Source organism: Furipterus horrens, unplaced genomic scaffold (genome assembly GCF_987537825.1).
Source record: "Furipterus horrens unplaced genomic scaffold, mFurHor1.1.pri manual_scaffold_3, whole genome shotgun sequence".
Lineage (NCBI taxonomy): Eukaryota > Metazoa > Chordata > Mammalia > Chiroptera > Furipteridae > Furipterus > Furipterus horrens.
Genome location: NW_028327173.1, coordinates 69,492,822 through 69,516,108, shown reverse-complemented (window position 1 = coordinate 69,516,108; position 23,287 = coordinate 69,492,822). Strand labels below are relative to the sequence as shown.

Here is a 23,287-nt window from a genome sequence, read left to right as displayed (position 1 = left end):
CTAGTTATTATCTCTAAGCTTCTCATGCCCAGATGTCTGGGTGAGGGAACCTAACTGACTCCATTTTCCCCACACTAGTTTTACTATAACAATTACTACTATTACTTATACTATTATTACTATTTCTATGATACTATAATTTAGTTGCTGACTTTTAGTACTGTAATAACAAACAGCTTCATTACAGGGACAAATGCCTGGCCATGACTGAGTTCTAAGTGATTCTATTTGCTTGTGTTGTGATCTGTCTACACATCAGTCAGTCAGTGGTATACATTTAAAAGAGAGGTTTTTTGTGGTAATTGCTTTTGTAGTAATATAATGTTGTCAGAATTTCCCTAGTGCATAATACTTCTATTTATTTTTAACTGTAAATCTAATAGTAAACTGAGAATGTATAGTTTTAATGGATTCCATAAATAAAATGACCCAAAAGATACCCAATTGACTGAAAAAAAAATACATTTATATTTAATTCTTTACCCATTTATGTAAATGAAGAACAAAACTGCATTTTCAAAGAGCCCAAACAGTTGCGTTATTTTGATCAAATTACCTAACCTCGACAACAAGAGAGTGTACACAGCTCACACAGGGGGCACACCTTGAATACCCAGCTCGGGTGATAGAGGAGGCTGTGCCACTGGACCCTACAGGACACCTACTACATAAGGCTACTCTTCCAAGACTGGGAAACATAGCAGCTCTGCCTAATACATAGAAACAAACGTAAGGAGCCTGCCAAAATGAGGAGACAAAGAAATATGACCCAAATGAAAGAACAGAGTAAAACTCCAGAGAAATAACTAAACAAAATGGAGACAAGCAATCTACTAGATGCAGATTTCAAAACACTTGTTATAAGGATGCTCAATGAACTCAGTGAAAACACCAACAGCATAAAAAAGAGCCAGTTATAAATGAAGGAGACACTAACTGAAATAAAGAATAACTTATAGGGAATCAACAGTAGAGTAGATAAAGTCAAGATCAAATCAGTGATTTGGAATATAAGGGAGTAAAAAGCATCCAACTAGAACAGCAAAAAGGAAAAAAGAATTCCCCCAAAGTGAAGATAGTGTAAGGAGCTTCTGGGACAACTTCAAGCATTCACATCATGGGGGTGCTGGAAGGAAAAGAGAGAGCAAGAAATTGAAAACCTATTTGAAAAAAATAATGACAGAAAATTTCCCTAATTTGGTAAAGGAAATATACATACAAGTCTAGGAAGCACAGAGTCGTAAACAAGATGAACCCAAAGAGGCCCACACCAAGACACATCATAATTAAAATGCAGAAGTTAAAGACAAAGAGAGAATCTTCAAAGTAGCAAGAGACAAGCAGTTAGTAGTTACCTACAACGGAACTTCCATAAGACTTCCAGCTGGTTTCTCAGCAGAATTTTTACAGGCCAGAAGGGTTTGGCAATATTCAAAGTAATAAAAAGCAAGGACCTACAGCCAAGATTTCCCAGCAAAGCTATTATTTAGAATCAAAGGATAGATAAAGAGCTTGCCAGACAAGAAACAGCGAAAGAAGCTCATCACCACCAAACCAGTATTATATGAAATGTTAAAGGATTTTAAGAAGAAGAAGAAAAAGATAAAAAATGTGAATAATAAAATGGCAATAAATACACCCCTATTAACTATTAAATCTTGAAAACAAAAACAAGATAAACAAGCAGGACAGAACAGACTCATAGGTACAGAGAACATTTTGAAGGTTGCCAGATGGGAGGAGGGTTGAGAGGATGGGCAGAAAAGGTGAAGGGATTAAGAAGTACAAATTGGCTGTTATAAAATAGTCTTGGGGATGTAAAGTACAGCACAGGGAATACAGTCAGTAATATTCTAATAACTGTATGATGGCAGACTGGTGCGAGATTTATTAGGATAATCAGTTATGCAATGTGTAATCACTGGGGTGGACACCTGCAACTAATACAATAATGTATGTTGACTGTACTTGAAAAAAATGATTAAAAAGAATAAAATAAAATTTAAAAAAGAAAATCACCTAACCTCTTTTTGCCTTAATCTAATGAAATTAAATTAGTTAAACATTGCTTGGTACAAAGTAACTGCTCAAAAGTGTTGACTATTAACTAATGTAACAAGTATAAACATCTGTTGCTTGGAATCTACTTTTGCTAATAATGATGGTGAAGTCACTATCCTATGGGAAAGAATGTTTCTTATTTTTCTCAAATAAGTGTAGTTATAGTGTATTCCTCTGAATGTCAATAACATCTTGAGGATTTGGAAGAACACAGTTTATGATAGTTGCTAAACTAATAAAAACATTTTTTTAAAATGAGAGAAGAGATTCAGAAAAGCAAATAATTTAAGGCAGGACTAGTAGATTCCTCAGGACCTTTTGCTGCATGTCAAACATGTTAGCAACTTCTGTTCAGTTCAAAGGCAAAGACAATAAATAGCTCCCAATCCTTGTTTCTCAAATTATGAAGCTCTGCCTTCAGACTTCTGCAGTGGATACTTCTTAAAAAGGAAGATTTCCAGAACCTTCTTGGGAGCTACCGATTCTTTGACGTGTTACCCAGTATCTCAGGTGCTTCTTATATAACTTTAATTTCGATACTCAAGAGGCATTCAGTAATGCAGGGGGAAAGTATCATCACAGAATCAACTGAACCAAACCCAGGACACCTTTTAGGGTAGGCTGTTCCTCTCATTGGGATGCCACATTTGATGCTTTCCATGTTCACTATCTCCCCAAATTGGTCCCCTTCAGATTCAAAAACTTTCCTCTGCCATTACTCTACAGTTGTAACTGGCAATCTTGAGTTCTTCAGCTGTTTTCCTCAACAGTAGGAAAGGCAAAAGGAATCTTGGCACGGTAATAATTGTGGAAATCAAATATTGGTCTGTTCCACCTTAAAGGGCCTAGGCTTGACTAAGTGTTTGGGTCTTGCAGAGTTTGGGCACCACCATATTTGGAGCGTGCCTACTTTGGGGCGGGAACCTCCTTGAGAGTGATTAGGTCAGCGCTGGGGGAGGTGACCTTGTTTGCTTTCTGGCACCCGACAACAGAGGTGCACTGTTTCTGCTGCCCCGTTTCTCTAATTGGCCCATTCGCCCCACCAGCTTGAAGCTGCCCACGAGCCTTTCGCTGGCCACCCCCGCGGCCTGCAGCTCGGTAGAGGCGGGAAAGCCGCGCGCCTGCGCCGTGGGAACCGGGGCCGGAGGCGAAAAGCGGGGAGCGGAGGGGGGCCGTTGGAGCCAAGTAGCGTACAGAGCGGCGTGTGACGCGGGGACGCCGCGCGCTCCCAACGTCGCCCCGGTTTGACGCACACGGCACCAAACTGTGAGTTTCAGGGGTAATTTGGTCGGATTCGCCGGGACTCGAGTGGGTTTGGGCACTCTGGGCTGTGCCGGCGGCGGGACTGAGGGTGGCGGAAGAAGTTGGGGGACCCGTCCTTTGGCGCTTGGGCTCGGGGAGCTACGCCCTAGGCTGGGTCCCAACCATCCAAAAGGACGCATTTTGCCGCACAGGCTAAGATGGCGGCGGCGGCGGAGGAGGCGGAGTTGGTGCTACACAAGGAGCCCGGGCCGCGGGTTCGGGGAGGCGGCGGTCGCGGCGGCCGCGGGGGGCGGCGGAGCCTGAGGTGAGCGGCGGCCGCCGCCGCGGGGCGGGACTCGGCAGAGGCAGTGGGGGGAGGACCCCTCCACGGCGGCATCTGAGGATCCGGTAGCGGACACAAAGGGGCTGAGCTGGGCACTAGACTTGGGGGTTTTGTTTAGTCACATGAAGCCGAGCAGCCAGTGAGCAGAAGGGGGAAGGGGCCGAGGTCTGGTCCGGGCCCGGGCGGCTTGGGGAGCCTGGCTGTCGCCATTGCAATACACCGAGTAACGGGGAAGTCCGAGAGCAGTACCAGCCCCTCTCTTCGGGCTGCTAGAGCTTGATAAGAAGCGCCAACTCTTGGCATTAACTATACACATCCTTCCCCTAAAGTGGGACCAGGACGGCATAGGCGTACCCCACCCCATCCCCCCCGTTCTGCAAGATCTTATGCCGCTAGGTGCCCGGGAAGTAACAACAAGAGGTAAATCGCTCAAAGTGTTTGGGTTGCCAGGGCCTTGGTGGGTTTCCAGCTAAAGCTTTTTGCTTCTCCAGGTCTGATTCCCTGGCCTTTGTGTCCCTGGGAGCTTAATCTCTGCCAGAGGAAAGCAGGTGTGCTCCACTTCTCCCGTGAACCAGAAGATGAGTTGCCCCAGACCCTTCTCTGTGATTGGAAACTTAGGTGGTGGAGCTAAAGGTTTCTTGTTACGAGACTTCCGCAGACGACTCTCGTGTTGGGATTCATCCATGGTTTAGCAACATTAGTGGAAAACTTTTCTTGAACTTTTAAAGTAATATTGCCATAAATTTAGTTGTTATAAAACTTTTATGTTTAGACTTCAAATTTTATATGATCATTAAGAAGTACTCAACAAGCAATAAACACAGTTGGGGGCCTGAATGATGGCCCTCTTGTATACAAATTAATAATTTCAACAGAAATACCAAAATACTCTCTATTCTGGCCTGTCCTGACTAATGCCAGGATTGTTGCATCTGGATGATAGATTAGATTTGTTTTAATAGAATAATATTGCCTCGCTGCAATAGTTTAGTTACATTTTTTTTTTTTTTTGGTTCTACAAGAAGGAAAACATTTCAAGAAATAGGCAACTCAAATTTCTCAAAGGAAGGAATCTGGCTGTTTGCCTTCAGTGCCATGTGTAAGTATCCAGGGAACTTGATGGCTGCAATATTCCTTGGTAGGTTTGGTAACAGAAAAGTTAGTTTTTATAAAAAAGTTATAATTTACATATTAAGTGAAACATGAAGGCTTGACTAATAGTAATAAAATGATATGTATATTGCTGTTAAAGTCATGGCAGTGTAAGTTTTAGAATTTCTAACATTTAAAGTTCTACTGTGCTTATGTGGTGTACTTATGGCTACACTGTACTTTGTATATTAGTATTAACTAGTATTTGAAGTACAGAATTTGGAAACAACTAATCTTTTGTTTTGGCTGGTCACATTAACAAATTAAAATGATGGAAAGGATAGTTAAACACATTGCAGTCACTAACTTGAGATCTCTGTTCAAATTAAAATGTGAACTTTTTAACTTGACCTAAAACTTTCATTTACCCTCCAGATTTTCCCCGTTAGCTTTTCTCCTAACAGAACAATCTTGTATTAATGAATAGAAGATACATTAACATTGGCAAAGTGTTTTGCTGAATCATACAAGTTTAGAGCAGAAGGAATCTCAGAGAACTAGTCTTTCCTTCTCTTCTATGCTATATTAAGGACCAGAGATGATTGTTAGTGGCATAATGGAAAATTGCCTCTCAACTTCTCCCCCATTGCTCTTTTTTAAAAATGTGTTGCTAGGATGGGATGAGAAGGCGACTAATTGGAACAAATAATGGTTAAAAAGTAAAACAAGGGAATGTGTCTGAGAATACTTGTTAATTAGATACCGTTATATTAATGAGAACTTCTGTGACAGTAAGTAAAAAATTTATTTAAACATGAGATGACTTAGTTTTTAAAGTGATTTGCAGTGAAACAAATTCAGATACAAAATAACAGGCATTTCATATAGTTTTAGTACGTTGTTTTTGAATTTTGGGGTTTTCAAAATGCAATTTTGACCCTGAAATTAAAAAGCAAACTGGTAGCTTGATAAACTTCTTGGAAAGTTTGTAGCTACCATTACTACCAGTTATCAATTAAGAAATTAGGTGCTGAAAACAATGGCGCTAGTGCCTTTCATTTTGTAATAGTGTTTTAGTTGTGTAAATGGACATGCCACTTTCGCCCTAGTTAAAAACAACTTAGGACTAATTACTGCTATTGAGTAGTAGGTATGTAAGATCTGTTAGGAAATTGAACGAGTAGTAAAATCATTTATGGTGGGTCACTACATTTATCTTTTTAAACTTCTTTGGATATCAAATTTAAAACAAAATGTTGTTTAAACCTCAACATTGTGCTGAGGTTTTAAAGCTTTTATGGGTCATGTAAGGCATATTTAAATTATTGCACATTTCTTTTGTTAGAAAGTGGATAACTTTTTAAAGTTTTTCAACACTGTGTGAGCAGATATAATTACGTGCTAGTCTTGTGATAATTAGGACTACTCCCAGATTATTGGTAATTATAAAGTAAGTTCATCATCTACAAACCTTACATATTTTGCAGTTTTGTCATTCAAGTTGTAAGAGGGAGAGTTTTGTTGTGGCTGAATTGAGACTGTTGAGGAGCAGGAGAAGAAACGAATGACTCAATGACAGCCACTAGAAGTGATTGGGGAATACCTGCAATTGAGAGAAATTGATTGTAAAAAAAAATCAGGTTCTCCTTTCTCTCATCCCAAAGGCACTGTTAGTGTATGTAGACTCTCAGGTGGTGATTCCAAAGGGCAAGAGTGGATCTTAGTCTTGTAGGAATGTTTTTCTCATGACTGCTTGTAGGCTGATCTTAAAGCAACTGCAGTTCACTGAATGTAGAAATTGGTATGTTAAATTACCAGCCCTAAATTTTTTTTTTTTTAAAGAATATTAATTTTAGGAGTCCTTTAAAAAAAGTGTTCTTTAATTTTTAAAAAATTGCTAGCCCTATAAAATAAAACATGAGAATAAAAGGTGGCTACTATACTGTTTTGGATAGATATTCAAATGAGCTGTAATGTTTTTTTATTTATTAACCTGATATAGAGAATGTTTTGTATGTAGATAATCTGTAAATCTTCCACAAAGTTAATGAGATGTATAACTGACTGAAGCCAGTTCTAGAAGTAGAGTCTTTTAATTCAGGTTTATAAGAGGGAAATAGCTGCTTATAATGGTGCAAACCATTTACACAATTGAATTTTGAGAGACTTGAGAATAATCAAACTGATTCTAGCACTGGCTCACCCTGCTGGTTGGCTACAGTATTTCTCTTCTTTCCCATCTTAAAAAATAATACATAAAGATCACTTGAAACCTAGAAGGTAGAAGACAAAATTCAATTAGTAGCCTTTCTTCAGGAAGGTGGAGTCTCCATGAAAAAGTTTTTTTCATTTCAAGGGCCTCAGTTGCTCTTACGTTTAATTTTTTTCTTAGATCTGCCAAAGTTGAACTGTGGAGTTATAGTCCTCTGAATTTAACGGGAATTCTTATATGACTATGGAGAGTTAGTATGCTTTCTTTTAAATTTAGGACACTCTTTGACAATTGAGAGAGGTAAGCAAGAAAAACAAAAGTCTTGTGAGATAACTCTCCAGGAGGAGAAAAGCAGAGGATTTCAAGAAGGAGAGAAGGAGAGCATATCAGGCAGAAGTAGCAGCAGTGCACACTTGAATGGAGGAAAGTGAGATCAGGTTTAAGATTATTTATTGTTTCTTAAGAGATTTCCTTTACACTGTTGCTACTCATTTTTGTTCTACTCCTCTGTCTACAAGTTGTAGTGTTCCCATTTCATTTGGGATTCTGGGGACTGTGATCTTGTGAAAAGTAGAGATGTGATTTTTCTTGAAATTTGAGTCTGTTAGTCTAGATTGTGGTGCAGTTGAAGTTGGTTAGAGAGACAAATACAGATTTTGGGGTATTGCCTTTTACTGTGTGTGTGCCATTCACTGAAGCTGAAAATGGCTGTATTCTGAGACTTAATGTACAGAGTCGAGAAACTTAAGTTTTATGAGCCAAACAGATAACTTAAAATAAAAACTAATAAAGTGTTAGTATTAATGTAATTGATAGCCTACAGAGCATATTTACCTTTATTTTATCAATTATTTATCAGATTTTTAAAAGATTAACGTGTTTATCCTTTTACTCAAAAGCTCAATGCGTATCTTTTTTTCATCAGTTTCTTCGGGAAGATATTAAATATAACTAGTACTTTCAGAACACCATTTATTGGGGAGGGGTGATTCCCAATTGTTGAATAATTTGTGTAGGTAGATAAAACCTTGCCAAAGTAGGAATTAATTGCCTGTTGCTTACTATCCACTTACCGAATATTAGACACATACACTCAGAAACATACATAGGTGTGTATATACACCCACAGAAAATCATAGTTGCATTTATAATTATGTATATATAAATAAAGAGGGAGGATGAAATAAAGTTTAAAAATGTAAGCCTTGAAGTAAAATTGGTGGAGTTAAAATCTAGCTGTGTGAGCACTAAGCAAGTGGATTTAATGGTAATACCATGTACATAATTCATGTAAAGTCCTTAGCTTTCTGGTACAAAATGAATGCTGAGTAGATGTCATCTTTTAGAATAATAATAATTATTATTACCATTGTTTAATTATTTTTTCTACAGTAACTTACAGTTTTTGCCTGCGAGTGATTTGGATTTTGGTACTTTTGCCAGTGTTTCATTTTTAGACTCCTGTCTGCAAAGGCAAGGTTGTTGTAAAGGAAGTCAGAGGTAGGTATCACACTGCCTTCTCCATCCAGTTTTAGCAGTTCAGTATTTTAGGAACACATTCCCTTTTATGACTGTCAGCTGATGAAAAAATGCACTAGGGAATGAGTACATTTTAGTGAAGTTATTTCTCAACCAGTGTGCTGGTTTATCTTTGTTACAACATCCTGAATTTCTTCATCCTTTAAATTTTTGACCATGAGGATGGTGGTGACCATTAGTAGAGAGAGAAGGGTGTGTGTGGCTGTGTGAATTTGTATGTATGTATGGATGAGAATAAGAAGTAGCTTCAACAGTAGCTAGATTGGGGAGAGACATGCTATCTTTTCATGCTTAGTCTGAATGTCTGAATTGGACATTTTTTCAAACAGCATTTCCTTTTGCCATTTTCTCTCCATACTTTTCTTTATTTTGAATGTGTTTGCTGGTATGGTCTTAAATTTATTTCCCCCTTTAATTTTCTTTACTCTCTACCTCTTCCACCACCAACACAAATTTTAAGTTTTTTAAAAATTATAAAAGTTATTTTAAGTTCACATGATGGATGTGATTGTAAAACACTAGAAATTTTATATATGCTTAAAATATTTTCAACAGCTTGGAAAATGAAGGGGGGAAATTTTACCTCAAATCTTATCACTATCATATAATCATTAGTATTAAAGGAAAAGGAGGTAAAACTGACATTAATTAAGCCTCTATGTATGTTCTTTTTAATAATACTGTGATGTATATAATCTCATTTCACATGCAAGGAAACAAACCCAGACTCAGGTCACAAAGATAGTAAGTAGTATGGCCGCTGAGTTTGGATCTAGATGTGTCTTTGAGATCTTTATTCTGCTTCCCTAGACTTTGTATATATTTTTCCTTTAATCCAGTGATTGTCAACCTTTTTTCATCTCATGGCACACATAAACTAATTACTAAAATTCTGCAGCACACCAAAAAATATTTTTTGCTGACCTGACAAAAAAAGTAGATATAACTTTGATATCAATCATTCACAACAGATAGCTGTTGTTGGGTTGGCCGTTGTCATATATTTTTTATTTGACAATCTAAGGGAAAAGAGGTCAGTGCCCCTTACTAAATGATCAGGTGTTGCATGTTTTAAAAATTCTTGCGGCATACCAGTGTGCCTCACAGAACCAGTGTTCGTGCTATGGCGCACCATTTGAAAATTGCTGTTTTAACCTAATTCTATAATTTGTAAGTTTTATCTCCTACTTAAAAACTTAATATTATAAGTGCTTTTTTTTTCTGGCCTACACTCATTTCAAGTGGTGTCTTATTGCCCACATTGTTTATTCATACCACCATATAAAGGCTCTTTGTCTTGGCTGCTAGACATTGGTACAGTGATATTGGTGAAAATGGAAGCTGCTTTTTTTTTGTTTTTACTGGGTGACTAAGAGGAAAAATAATCTAGCTTTATCAGAACTAATACTCTGGGATTAGAACTGCTACTGGTATAATAATACTATCTATTCTTTCTGGTGGGACATTTAACTCGATATATGGAAATGTAGGTGACATTTTCAATTTATAACCTATATGAAAACAACTTTTCTTCTATTTTCACTGTTCGAAGTGCCTTAAGCTTTCATGTCAAAAATCTTTTAAAAATGATATTAAAATTAAATAATCACTTAAACCCTTTTGAGTTATTATTAGTAAGTCCTAATTTAATAAACTTTATGAAAGGAATAAAGTTTACTATTGAATTTTTATACTCGTTGGGTATATGACATATACTAAAAGATAATTTGTGGGGCATTGCCCAAAGAAATATGTTGCAAATGTGGTTTAAAATTTTCTGTATCGACATTAAAAAATAAAAAGAAATAGATAAAAGTAATTCTATTATGTATTTTATTTAACCCAGTGTATTTAAAACATTTCAATATGTTAACATAATTGAGATATTTTACTTTTTTTTCTACACCATGTCTTCAGAATCCTCTGTGTATGTGTCTCGTATGTTTAAAGATTTTATTTATTTTTAGAGATGGGGGAAGGGAGGGAGAAAGAGAGGGAGAGAAACATCTATGGGCTCCCTGTGACACGTGCCCCATCTGGGGACTGAACCCGCAACCCAGGCATGTGCCCTGACTGGGAATCGAACCGGTGACCCTTCGCTTTGCCGGCTGACACCCAACCAACTGAGCAATACCCACCACGGCCCATCTCAATTCAAGTGCTATACTTCAAGTGCTGGATAGTCATAGATATTGTATTGAACCATGCGGATATAGGAAATTCTATACAAGAATGGAGAAAGGATAAAATCAGTGAAGTATAGCTGAAAAAATATGCTGGAGAAGAACATTCCTATAAAATAGTGGGGATTTAAATGGGAGATATAATTTGAAACCAGATAATAGTGACTGGAATCCAGTTTAGGGAATTTGGTTTGTATGGTGTGTGTGTGTGAGAGAGAGAGAGAGAGATGTTGGAGGGTGCCTAATCCATATCTTATACATGAACACTTGAATGCTGATTGAATTCATATTTGTGAATTAATAAGAGCAAAATAAAAATTCCGGAATAATATTAAATAAAAGGCCTTGTGGATTTCCTAAAGAGTTGCATTTAAGCGAATACTTGCATTCTGTGATTATCAGTATGATGGAGATGATCAAAAAGGATGAAAATTGAAGTTTTTAGATTTAACCATTATTGATGACTTGTTTTTTATACTTGATCTTAGCCAAAAGGCTGAGAAGCAATGATGACTTGTTTTTCAATGTTTTATTTAGATAAAACTTTTAATTTCATAAGTACAACTCAATGAAATTTTACATATAAAAATACCCAGGTAGCTTCTGTCCCCATCAGGATAAAACATATTCTGCACAGAAAAAGGTGCCTTGTGCCCCTTCGTATTAATTCTTAACAAAAGAACCTCTATCCTGACGTCTATTACTATAAATAAATTGGGCTTATTTTTGAACTTGCTTATGGCATATTTTGTCCTCCTTTCCAGGGGTAGTGATAATTGATTTTGCTTTGTCTCTTTTCTCTCCTTGTTTGGCATTGTGTGAATTTGGATGTAAATCAGATGATAGGTGGTACTATGGCCCTTCTGTTTTTTTCCAGTCTCGTATATGTCAAGGTCAGAGAGAGATTTCTTAGTTTTTATGAATCGTAACCCTTTAGAGGTTAGCTCTATGACTAAAAAATTTTTAGAATGTAGAGTGAAATTGCTTACACAAATAATAGTTGTTTGACTTGCTTTTATTACAGTATTCTCGAGACATAACAGCCAAAAAGTAGGTAGAGAAGGTCTTAAATTGCCTCCTTATATAGATGCCTTTTGGAATCTCTTTAATAGTAGCTTCTAGGCATTGTGTAAGTTAACTTTCAGGCATTTCAGGTTACTTAATAAGGTATTTGAGTATTTCTGATTGTGATTGTAGGCATAGGAATAAAGTGATGTGCTTATGTAAGTATCCATTCTCAGCCAGAAAGATTCTGACTTTTTATGAGTAAAGAACTAGAATGTTACCTTAAGGACAGTTACACAAAAAAAGGCTAATAATCCACGAGGACACTTTGTAAAATACGAACTGAAATGAAATTATTGATCATGATTCTTATTTCTAGTGCTTAAATCAGTTTTATTTTTCAAATGGAGGTAATGGTTACAGCATTGTTTTTTGTAAAGATTGAGCAGCAGAACTTTATTGTAGTGTAAAAATTGGTACTTTTGGGAGAAAGATTTTTTTTTCTGAAATATGTGTTATAGTTGTAAAAAGTACTAACAATGAAAATATTTATCTTTATTCTAGTATGCCTAGTTCTGAGGAATAGTTGTTTTATATTGTACAGAAATGGACATGAAAATACTTTCTCATTGACATTTGGATTATGAATGCTTTTGGGCTTATGAGTGAAAATATATAAAGAGGTTTTGTTTTTTGAATTTGCAATAAGTTTGCTTAGTATACTTTTGCTCCAAGAATTTTAATAGTTGTCTTGAAGAAATAAAACCTCATCTTTGCATATATAGGTTCTGTATTTGACAAGTATAGCAGGCTAAAGCAAAATTGGTTAATTAGACATTGAAAAAATATGTTTTATCTACAGTAATTAAGACTTTATATAATACTTTTGGGGGGCTGGATTTCAAATATTAAACAATTAGAATGTTATTAACAGCTTTAACAGCTGACTTCTGTGTGTACAAAAATATACTTTTAAGGGTGCATTCTATTTTTGTTTTGTTTTGACAAAAATGAATGTTATGTTCGAATTTAGTGTTGGGACATTTGATTTTTTTGTCTTTAGAGAAACCTTGTTTATCTGGTTGTATTTTCTCTAACCTTTGCTTGTTTTGAATTAGTTATACAAAATTCATTTATGCAGATACACACAGTAAAGGATATGGTTCCTGCTCCAAATATCTCATGATCTAAGAAGAGCACTTAACATCAAGCATTTGAATTACTGAGCTGACATAAAATAATGTGAATGGTTTATAGTAAGACTGAATTAATAAAGCTTCTTGGCAAAAGTAATATTTCATCTATATTTTGAAGCAGTGGTCTGTATAGATTGGCAGAGAAGGAAGGGGATATCAGGTAGGGGGAAAGACATGTTGAGAATTGTGGAAGGAAGCATTTTCTTTGCTCAAAGTACAGTCTATTTTAAATGAATTTAATGAAAATAAAGTTTATAAGATTGTGGCCTGAGCTGGAGGAATCTAAAGAAGTTTGGATTAGAGATTAGAAGTAAGGAGTTCTGCTCTGGCTGGTGTGGTTCAGTGGATTGAGCACTGGCTTGAGAACCAAAGGATCACTGGTTTGATTCCCAGTCAGGGCACATGCCTGGGTTGCAGGCCAAGTCCCCAGTTGGGGGCATGCAAAAGGCAACTGCACATTGATGTTTCTCTCCCTCTCTTTCACCCTCCCTTCTCCTCTCTCTAAAAATAAATAAGTAACATCCTAAAAAAAAAAAAAAGTAAGGAGTTCTGAAAGTTATTGAACATAAATTCAAGAAAAATAAGAAAATTAGCAGCGTGATATAACATGATTGGAAAAAAGATTAACGTGGGGAAGGCCAGTTAGAGGTTATTGTTTTGGGAGTTATAGTAAGAGTAAGGATGGTAGTTTTAAAATAAAGAAGGTGAAATGCATGCCTCTTAAGTGTCTAGTGCAAAATTAAAATAAGAATGGGACAATTTTATCTTTGGGTATTGAAAATAAGTTTACTTGAACACACAGTTTGCAAGTAAATTATTTTTTAAGGCTTTTTTAAAAAATTGAGAGGAAGGGAGGGAGAGAAACGTTGATTGGATGCCTCCCCTTTGTGCCCTGACTGGGAATCGAAGCTGCAACCTTCTGGTGTACAGGACAATGCTCCAACCAACTGAGCCACCTGGCTATGGCTGCAAGTAAATTATTAACACTAATTGAGGTACACCTGCCTTGTTCTATAAAAAACTGATGACCTTTTTTTAAAAAAATTTGATTTGAAAACTAAGACCCACGAAATTTATGACATAGTGGTATTTTCTGAATTGCTAGTACTTTGAACTAAAACAAAAAAGAATTTGAGATCAAAAGTAAGAAGAGCTTGTAACTAATGCTGTATTTTGAGTTATAATGATATATTTTAGCCATATTTCAGAGACATTCTAATCGGTATAAAAGTTGGGAAAATGGGAGGTAATAAAAATTTTAAATCTGGACTACCACTATTTAAATTTGTTTTAAAATGTAGGAATAGTTGAAAACAGAGCTTTTGTAGGGGAAAAGTCCCTAATATGTAGTTTCTTATGGGCAGTAGTGTTTTTTAAAAACATTTATTATGTAAGAGTTTTGTTTTTAACTGGAGTTTTTAAAAATTCTGAAACTGAATATATACTATTCCTTATGAGTAAGGTTTAAAAAAATAGGTTAGCAAACTGAAAAAGTTACAGAAATAATATAATTTAAAGAATCTGCATTTTTTAGAGTAAGTATAACTATTGGAGAGTTAATAGAGTCTTAGAGTTCTAAGATAAGTATGTCAGTCTTACTGTGTGATAAGTTTGTATTTTAACTGTTTTCACAGTTAATAGGCTCCAGTTTGTAAAGAATTCAGTGAAGTTTCTGGCAATACGGTAAAATAGGTATTTGAGTCCATCCAAGTTACCTGTTGAAGCAAATTAGCTAAAGCAGAAGAGAATAGGTTGTATCATACTATCACTGGGAAAATAGATTTTATTCATATCTCTGAAATTTGGGGTTTCCGTGTAGACACTGTGGGTAAGAAGGGGTGACAGCAGAACTATATTGTTCTCTGATTATCCTGATGAACTAGTGATGTGGTAATAGGAAGCTTGCCTGAAAGCCCTGCCCCAAATCTGTTTCTTAAATAGTTTCCTGTTTATGCATATTTGTGCTGCACACTTCTTGGAAATAGATGGATCCCCACCTGTGTGTGCTGCCTTGGGTCTCTGCAAGCTGAAAAGCAATGAAAAATCACTGCATGCATGAGGAGAGGGAACAATTTGAAAGGGATGGGGAACTAGGAAACCAAATTGACTTCCATGTACATTGATCTGGCTGAAACAGCTTACACAGGAACGAGGTGGAGAAGATAGATAACTTTCAGTAGCTGTGGTGTAACCAATATTTTTGTGCCATATGAATGAATGTCTTAATGGTAGCAGTGCCGTTAACAGTAATACAAATGGTATTCTAAGTAGATGCCTAACCTACTCCTGGCTCATCTTAATTTCCAAGCCCTATTCACTGACTTTCCTGTTGTTTGACTACCTGATAGTTTCCCAGTAGGTTTTGCTTAATTTAACTGGAATTGATTTCCTCCCTCCCCTTTTTAAATTGAATTAAAAATTCTTACTGTGTGGTTTTATGAATTTTATCTAAGAATGACACAAACATTGAAAATAAAGGAATGGCAAAAATAATACTAAAACTTGCAAGATTCATCAACATCAAGCAAAGGATAAAAACCTTTCTAGGATAAAATTTGAGAGTGGAAAAAATTTTTTAATAAAAATTTAGGACTGCCAAACAGTATCTGGCTTGAACTTAAAAAAAAAAAAAGCTATGATTAAGTTTCCTTAAAGATATGTATGTATGTATGTATGTGTTTTTAGAGACAGGGGAAGGGAGGGAGAAAGTGGGAGAGAAACATCGGTCAGTTGCTTCTTGTATATGCTCCCAGCTGGGGATCTGGCCCACAACCTAGGCATGTGCCCTGACCGGGAATCGAACTGGTGACCTTTCTCTTTACCAGACAATGCTCAACCAACTTGAGCCATATGGGTCAGGGCCTGGCTTGAACTTTCATGTGAAAAACTCAAACAAATAGCATTGAAACATATGAAGTAGAGTTTCTTTATAGAGAAATTTGTAAAACCAGTCTTTTTAGGAGACTTTAATTACCTTTCAGAATTTAATAAATTTAATAAAAACTAAGGCTGTAAGTATTTGAATAGCAATATGCTTTATTTAATGTATGTCAAACTCTCCAATAGAGTCTACACATTCTTTTCAAATTCTTGTGTATTTTTTTGAAATTGTGTCTTGGGCTTCAATGAGAATTGGAAATTTTAAATAGAAATTGTGTAGGCCAATATTATTTGACTACCGTATAGTAAAACTAGATGTTAAAACCAAAATGATTCTAACTACTTGGACAATTAAAACTTCTGTGTCCTACTAGAACTCGGGGTTAAATTTCTTACTGTTTAGAAATGAACAGCAATGAGGACATGATACATCAGAGTTGAGAGGTAAATGAATATTCATTTAAACATGGTGGATTAAATAATCATGTACTTCTATTTGCCATCAAATCTCTACCAGAATTAATAATTAAAAAAAAAAAAAAAAGGCATAGAGTGTCAAAACAAAACTGGAAAGTTGATCACAGAACTAAAATTTTAGGAGCTAGAAGATAGCAAGTGGTAAGTAACTATATATGTGAAAACGGAATTTATTAATGGAGAAGGCCAAGAATTGGTGCTATATAGCCTTGGGATGCTTCAGGAATTGGTGACTGCAGATACCTTGAAAGGATTGTCTAATAACAAGTAAGCAACACATGGTGCCAGGAAAGGGTCTCTTCAAGTTTCTTATCTGATATAAAGAGAGAATCTCTGTTCTTGACAACACTAGGCACAGCTTGGAGTAAGGGTGTCATACTGAAAAACAAAATTGAATAGAAATCTACAAGTTGAAATGAGAATATTGGGTGTCAGTCTTCTAATCCCAGAATATGAGATTGGAAAATTCATCCTGTTACAGCAAACTTAACGATCAGGAAGAAAGACCAAGAGATAACAACAGATGGGGATCCACCAGGGAAATGGCCCAGACTGAACTGTGGATCTGGAAATTCTAGCAACTTTTAAGTGTTTCATTTTAAAATATGAGATTGAGGATCATTAAACATTTAAGTATAATCTCTGTATAAAAGAGAAGAACAAAATAGAAACAATTCAGGAAGAAAATATTTTTAAAAAGTTATTGCTATCTTTGGAAGTAAGGGGATAATTATATCTTTGAATCAAGAAATGCTCTAAAAACCAATCCTTGGAAAACAGACAAACTCTTGGACATTTAGGACATGAAACAATAGAATTGGAAATATAGAATATGAAACACTTAATAGAAGAGTTATAAATTTAGACTATTAAATTCCTGGTGGAATGTTGGAAGATAAAATTGAGAAAATCTTCCACAAAGCAGAACAAAAAGATGTAAGAAAAAATAAAACTAGAGTCACATTTGGCAAGTTCAGTATGTGAAAATTAAGAGTTATAGAATGGGAGAAAAGGAATGAAGGAAATTATTTAAGAATAATGGAACCAAAAACTTGAATTTATGCATTAAAAGGGCTCACAGAATGCTTCAAGTACCTGATGATGAAATTTCAGATACCAGAAATAAAGGGGAGATCCTAAAAGCTTTGGGGAATGGAGCATATAAAAAAGATTGGAAGTCACTAACATTGCTGGGTAGTCAACAGTGGAATAATGTCTTCAAAATCCTGAAGGTAGTAGGCCATAATGTACAATATCTTAGGAAGTTGCTAAAAGACATGAGTTACATCAAAATGTTGGGGTAAATATAAAAGATAGGATCCCAGTAGAGGAGAGAAGTGGCTACCTAGGATAATGGTGAAGGGAGCTACAAGGAGGGTGGCGGTGCCAGCAGATCATTTTGGGACAGGAGGACGGAGGCGCATAGATGGTACGTCCTCAGAAACACAAACATGAAATAGAGGGAATTTTTGTGACTATATGTAAGGGATATTTATTTGTAGTTTCCTGTGATGTCATAAAATGAGTTAGGGAGTGTTTCCCCTTTTTCTGTTTTTTTTGGAAGAGTTTGGGACAGATTGGTGTCAATTCTTTAAGCACTTGGCTTAAAGGTGCATTTCACCAGAGAAGCCATCTGGTTCTGGGCTACCTTCTGGGAAGTTTTTTCATTACTCCCTCAATCCCTTTACTTGTGTTAGGTGTATTCAGATTTTCTGTCTTTTTGATCAGTTTTGGTAGTGTTTTTTGTTTTTCTGGGAATTTGTCCATTTCATTCAAATTATTTGTTGCCATTTGTAATCTCTTAATACAGTCAATAGTAATGACCCCGTTTTCATTCCTGATTGTAATTATTTGTCTTTCTCATGGTAAGCCTGGCTGAAAGTTTGTCAATTTTGTTGCTAATTTCAAAGACCCAACTTCTGGTTTCCTTGATTTTTCTCTATTTTAAAATTCAGTTTCATTTATTTCTGCTATAATCCTTATTATTTTGTTTCTCTCTTTGCTTTGGGTTTACTTTGCTCTTTTTCTGGTTACTTAAGGTAAAAGGTTATCAATTTGAGGTTGTTTACTTTTTTTAATGCAGGCATATATAGCTATAAATTTCCCTTTAAACACCACTTTCATTTTATCCCATAAGTTTTGGTGTATTATGTTTTTGTTTTCATCTCAACATATTTTATAAATAACCATGTGATTTTTTTCTTTGACCTATTGGTTATTTAGGAGTTAGTTGTTTAATTTACCAGATTTCCTTCTCATTTATTTCTAATTTTATTTCATTTTTTTTTTTTTGAGAACATATTTTGTATGATTTAATTTCTTTTAAATTTATTGAGGCTTGTTTTATGGCCTAACATATGGTCTGTACTTGAAAATATGCACTTGAGAAAAAAGTGTGTTCTGCTGTGGAGTGTTCCATAATACAAGGTCTGTCCAAAAGATATCAAGCCATGTAATATGAAAAATAGAGACATTTATTGAAGGAAATACAAGCTACAAGAAACATTGCACATAGGACAATGGCACCTCAGTCCCCTTCAGAGTATGCACCTCGGCACCTCACACAGTTCTTATAATCGCCATCAGCTGCTCCATTGCATTTTCCTGAATCTCACCGGTGGTCTGAAATCTTTTCCCTTTCAAAGTTGATTTAAGTTTTGGGAAAAGCCAGAAGTTGCAGGGTGCCAAATCTGGGCTGTGGTGGGGCTGAGTCATCTGGGTGACTTGATGTTTAGCAAAAAAACTGCAGGAGATATGATACATTAGCAGATGTATGGTGCCAGTCAGCAGTTGCCCATATCTGCAGCCTTCTGAGTCGTCCAGATAGTTTCCGTGGAGGAATTTCAAGCTTAAAGCAAAATTTGATGCAGATTCGTTCCTCTATTCACTCAGTCATTTTGAATGTGGTGGCCACACAGTACTTAATGCTCACTCAGTGGTGTCTACCCTTCCCACTGACTAGTACAGTGAAGTCATTGTTCATGCATGTGCATTCCAGTCCACTCCTTGGCTGCCAAGTTACATCAATGACATGCAAACTGTTCTTGGTAGTTATATTAACAGTGGCTGGACTTTTTCTGGAAAGACCTCAGTATTGGAGCTTTTCTAAGCCTCTAGTTTTTAACTTTTTTTGACCAGCTTATTTTTTGTCTCAACTGTTATCCATCCACTGCCTCAGCCAGCTGCAATATTAACAATTGCCTCTTGATTGTTTTTGACAAACAACTTTGGGGAAAAGATCTTTTGCACTGATTGAGTTCTGGGTCAGGTCAGATTAATATAGTTTTGGGAATGGGGTCTTCCAGGACACCACTAAATTTGTTAAATAATATGAGTCCTTGGGGAATGGGGTTAGTGAAGAAGCTCCCACCCTAGGTTGCCAGACTGCTGGTTTTCATAGGGCTGTAAAATGTTGGCTTTTTTCCCCCCAGTTAAACAATGGTTTTATTGCTTGATTGCATAGACATTTTAAGCAACCAGGGCAGAGGCTGTGAATGACTTGTATTTCCAGTTAGGAATGGGAAGGGCTCTTTTGGTCTTAGGATATGGAGCCCAAACCAGTGAATACAGCTCTCTATCAGGTCAGACAGAATTTTCTATCCTTATCCATTCTATTCCTCTCAAGAGACTTCGATCAGCAGCACCTTTCTTAAATGTTAGAGATCCTCAGGAAGACCAGGAGCAAGTCTTTTGGACTTAAACATTCTTAAGATTATATTTCATGTCCCAAAACATACTTGTGCAACACGATGTGAGTATCTTTAAGAATCACATCCACCTGTGAGGGGACAGGCCCTTCCAGGCCAGTCCGTAGCTCTGCTCCTTTATGTCCTAATGGTCAACTTCAGCCAGGTGGGGTTGCTGCTAGGGCAGAGCCAACTGGGACACATGCTTCCCGGGACAGGAACATGCCTGCGACCCATGATGGCAGTGGACAGGCAGTGAAAAAGAGAGTGACAGTTGGGAACGCCACAGGAAGCCACTCAGCATGCAGGAAGTCAGAATGTTGGCTTTCAAACTACTTTGGAGCTTGGGTGGGAGGATGGGAATAGGGCAAAATAAAATGCCACCAAGTTTGCTGGTCTTACCAGGATTTAGCCATCTTTCTTGAGTAAATGCACCCCAGATTGCTGCAAGCCTTTGATTAATTTTTAAGAGTTTGGAAAAGTCGACTGGCTATTTTTGCCAGTGTTGTTCTTGGTTTTTATAGAGGAGGCGATTTTCCAGCATCCTCATATTGATATTTTTGCTGATGTCTTACTGTTGAGTTTTGAGGGTTTTTTTTTTTTTTGGTGTGTGTGTGTTTTAGATATGAGCCTTTTGTTAGGTATATAGTTTGCAAATATTTTTTAAATCTCTCATGAATCCTCTTAATAGTGTCTTTCACAGAGTAAAAGATCCTTATCCCTTTACTTTTAGGCTGTGTATATCTTTCATTGTGAAGTGGGTCTCCTGAAGACAGCATATATATATATGGGTCTTGTTTTCTTATCCATTCAGCAGCTACCCTATGTCTTTTGATTGGAACGTTTAGGCAATTTACATTTCAAGTGATTATTGATAGATACATATTTATTACCATTTTATTTTTTTAACTATGTTCCTCTGTTTTTCTTCTCTTCCTTTTTATCCTTATTCTTCCCCCTTCTCCTCTTCCTCCTCTTCTTCCTCTTCCTTTCTCCTCCTCCTCCATTTGTTGTTATACTGGCTTGGTGGTAACAAATGTCTTTAGCTTTTGATGATGGATCATGCTTTTGGTGTTGTTTCAAAGAACTCTTTCTAACTCTAGATCATGATGATTTTTCTTTTCTACAAGATTAACAGTTTTGCATTTAAACCTGTAATCTATTTTGAATTAATAATATTGGAATAGTATGTGAGATTTAGATCAGTATTTTTTTTCCCACTTTGTATAGCCAGTTGCTCCTTCACCAAGTGTTGAAAAGACTTTATTCCCCATTGAATTGCTTTTGCAGTTTGGTGAAAAAAATCAGCTAGCCATCCTCATGTGGGGGTTTGGTATAATTTGGGGAAGTTACAGAGAGATATAAAAGAGTTAAGTCATTTTCATATATCAGATCCAAAATGAAGAATTAAAATACCAGTATAGTATTGTTTAGAAATGGGGGGTAGAGGTGCTGTTTTTCATCACAAGCTTTATTTGATTTTTAAAATATGCATTTATATAACTTTAAAATAAAAACAGTACTATTAACACCAATGTCTCACTTAGGAGAAAATTCAAAGCCTTAAATGTCTATAATTTTAATTTTGAAACGTTTTTACTGTGGAAAAAAAATAGAATAATGCACAGAAAAAAAATAAACAGCTGTCAATTATTCAAAAGTGCTTACTTGGTTAATCACCCCCTAATCAAGAATTAAAACCTTGCCAGATTCTACACTCTGTCCCCTCCCAGTCACACTTTTTTTTTTTTTTTTTTTTTTTTTTTAGGAGGGACTACCATCCTACCTTCTATGGTAGTTTTTTAAAAAATATATTTGTATCATTTAAAATACATTTTTGAACTAGATATATTTCCCATTAATGAAATTTATATAAATGGATCCTATTCTCAGCATTGTGGAGGATTTACCTCTGTTGCATAAATAACTGTAGTTCTTTCATTATCATTGCTGCACAGTATATTATTTTAATATCCCACTATATATTTATTTCATTATTTATGGAAGTTTGGGGTGTTAACACTTTTAGACATTTATGAATAATGCTGTGTGGCTCTGACTGGTGTGGCTCAGTTGGGCGTCCGTCGTGGCGCTGGTTCCCTCCCCAGTTGGAATGTGCACAAGAGGAACTGATCAATGTTTCTCTTTCTACCTTCCCCTCTCTCTAAAAATAAATAAATAAAATCTTTTTAAAAATTATGCTGCTATGCATGCTCTTGTACCTGCCTCCTAGTGCACATATTTATATTTAGGAAATATGTAGGAGTTAGGGTGGATTTATGATAGATTTCAGAACATACTCAGAATTTTTTTCCCAAAGTATTTTTAACAGTTTACAGCCTTATCAATGAAGTTCCTTTCACACTTCATCTTTACAAGCACTTTGTATTGTTAATCTTTACTTCTAGACATTCTAGAGGGTATGTACGGGTATTTCGTAGTGGTTTTATCTTCTATTTTCCTGACTCCAAATATGATTGTACCTTTTTACTTTTATTAGCCAGATTTTATAAATATTTTGAATATATGCATTCTGCAATTTTGTGGGGTGTAATATTTATGTTCTTCTATTAAGTCAGTTTTGTTAATCATGTTCAAAATTCTGCAGCCCCACCATTTAATTTCTGCTTGTAGGTTTAATTAGGTCTTCATAATTTTTCTACTGCTGTTATAGATTTGTCTTTCTTGGGTTGATGTCCAATTTTGCGCCATATATATGTGTGTGTGTGTGTATGTATGTATATATATATATATGAATGAGTCTGTGTTATTGGGGCACACAAATTTAGAATTGTTTTATGTTTCTGATGAGTTGAATTGTTTATCATTATTCTTGGATCTGTGAGTTAATGGTATCTACCAAATTTGAGATATTTGGCTATTATTTCTTCAACAACAAAAATATTTTGTACCTTTTTCACTCTTCTCTCCTGTGTGTATGTTGAATGTGTTACATCTTTGTTAGACTACCTGAGATTGTCCTAATGGACTCTGAGGTTCTTAAATTTTCTCCAGTCATTTCACTTTGTTTTTTGGATTAGACAGTTTTATTGCCCTATTTCAAGCTTACCAATTCTTTCTTCTGCCATCTGTTATCACATCCTTCTGGTGAATTTATTATTTTATTGATTTTATTTTTCAGATTTTTCTTTTTTAAATGAAGTTGCTATCAACACTTTGAGTATATATATTTAAAATTTTAATAGCATACCTCAAATAGCTGCTTTGAATTACTCATATGCTAACTCCAACATCCAGGGTACTCAGAATCAATATCATTGACTTTTTTTTTCCTGAGTATGGATCAGAGTTTCCTGGGTTTTTGTTTGTTTTTTGCATATCATGCAACTTTTGTTATGAATATGTTTTAG

At 35.9% G+C, this 23,287-nt stretch overlaps 1 protein-coding gene across 5 annotated transcripts in view; it reads left to right on the top strand.

The window, feature by feature from the left end:
* Positions 1-3,049: 3,049 nt before the first annotated feature.
* Positions 3,050-23,287, top strand: part of ZNF644 (zinc finger protein 644) — a 95,739-nt gene continuing 75,501 nt past the window's right edge. Inside the window, exons 1-3 of one of the 5 annotated variants that reach the window (XM_090269723.1) lie at positions 3,050-3,327; positions 3,516-3,628; positions 4,138-4,745. The gene's annotated coding sequence lies outside the window, so the exon portion shown is untranslated. Of the gene's footprint in view, positions 3,328-3,515; positions 3,629-4,137; positions 4,746-8,371; positions 8,451-23,287 lie in introns of those variants that run through there. The other 4 variants (XM_090269724.1, XM_090269726.1, XM_090269722.1 and 1 more) reach the window with 4 other exon arrangements.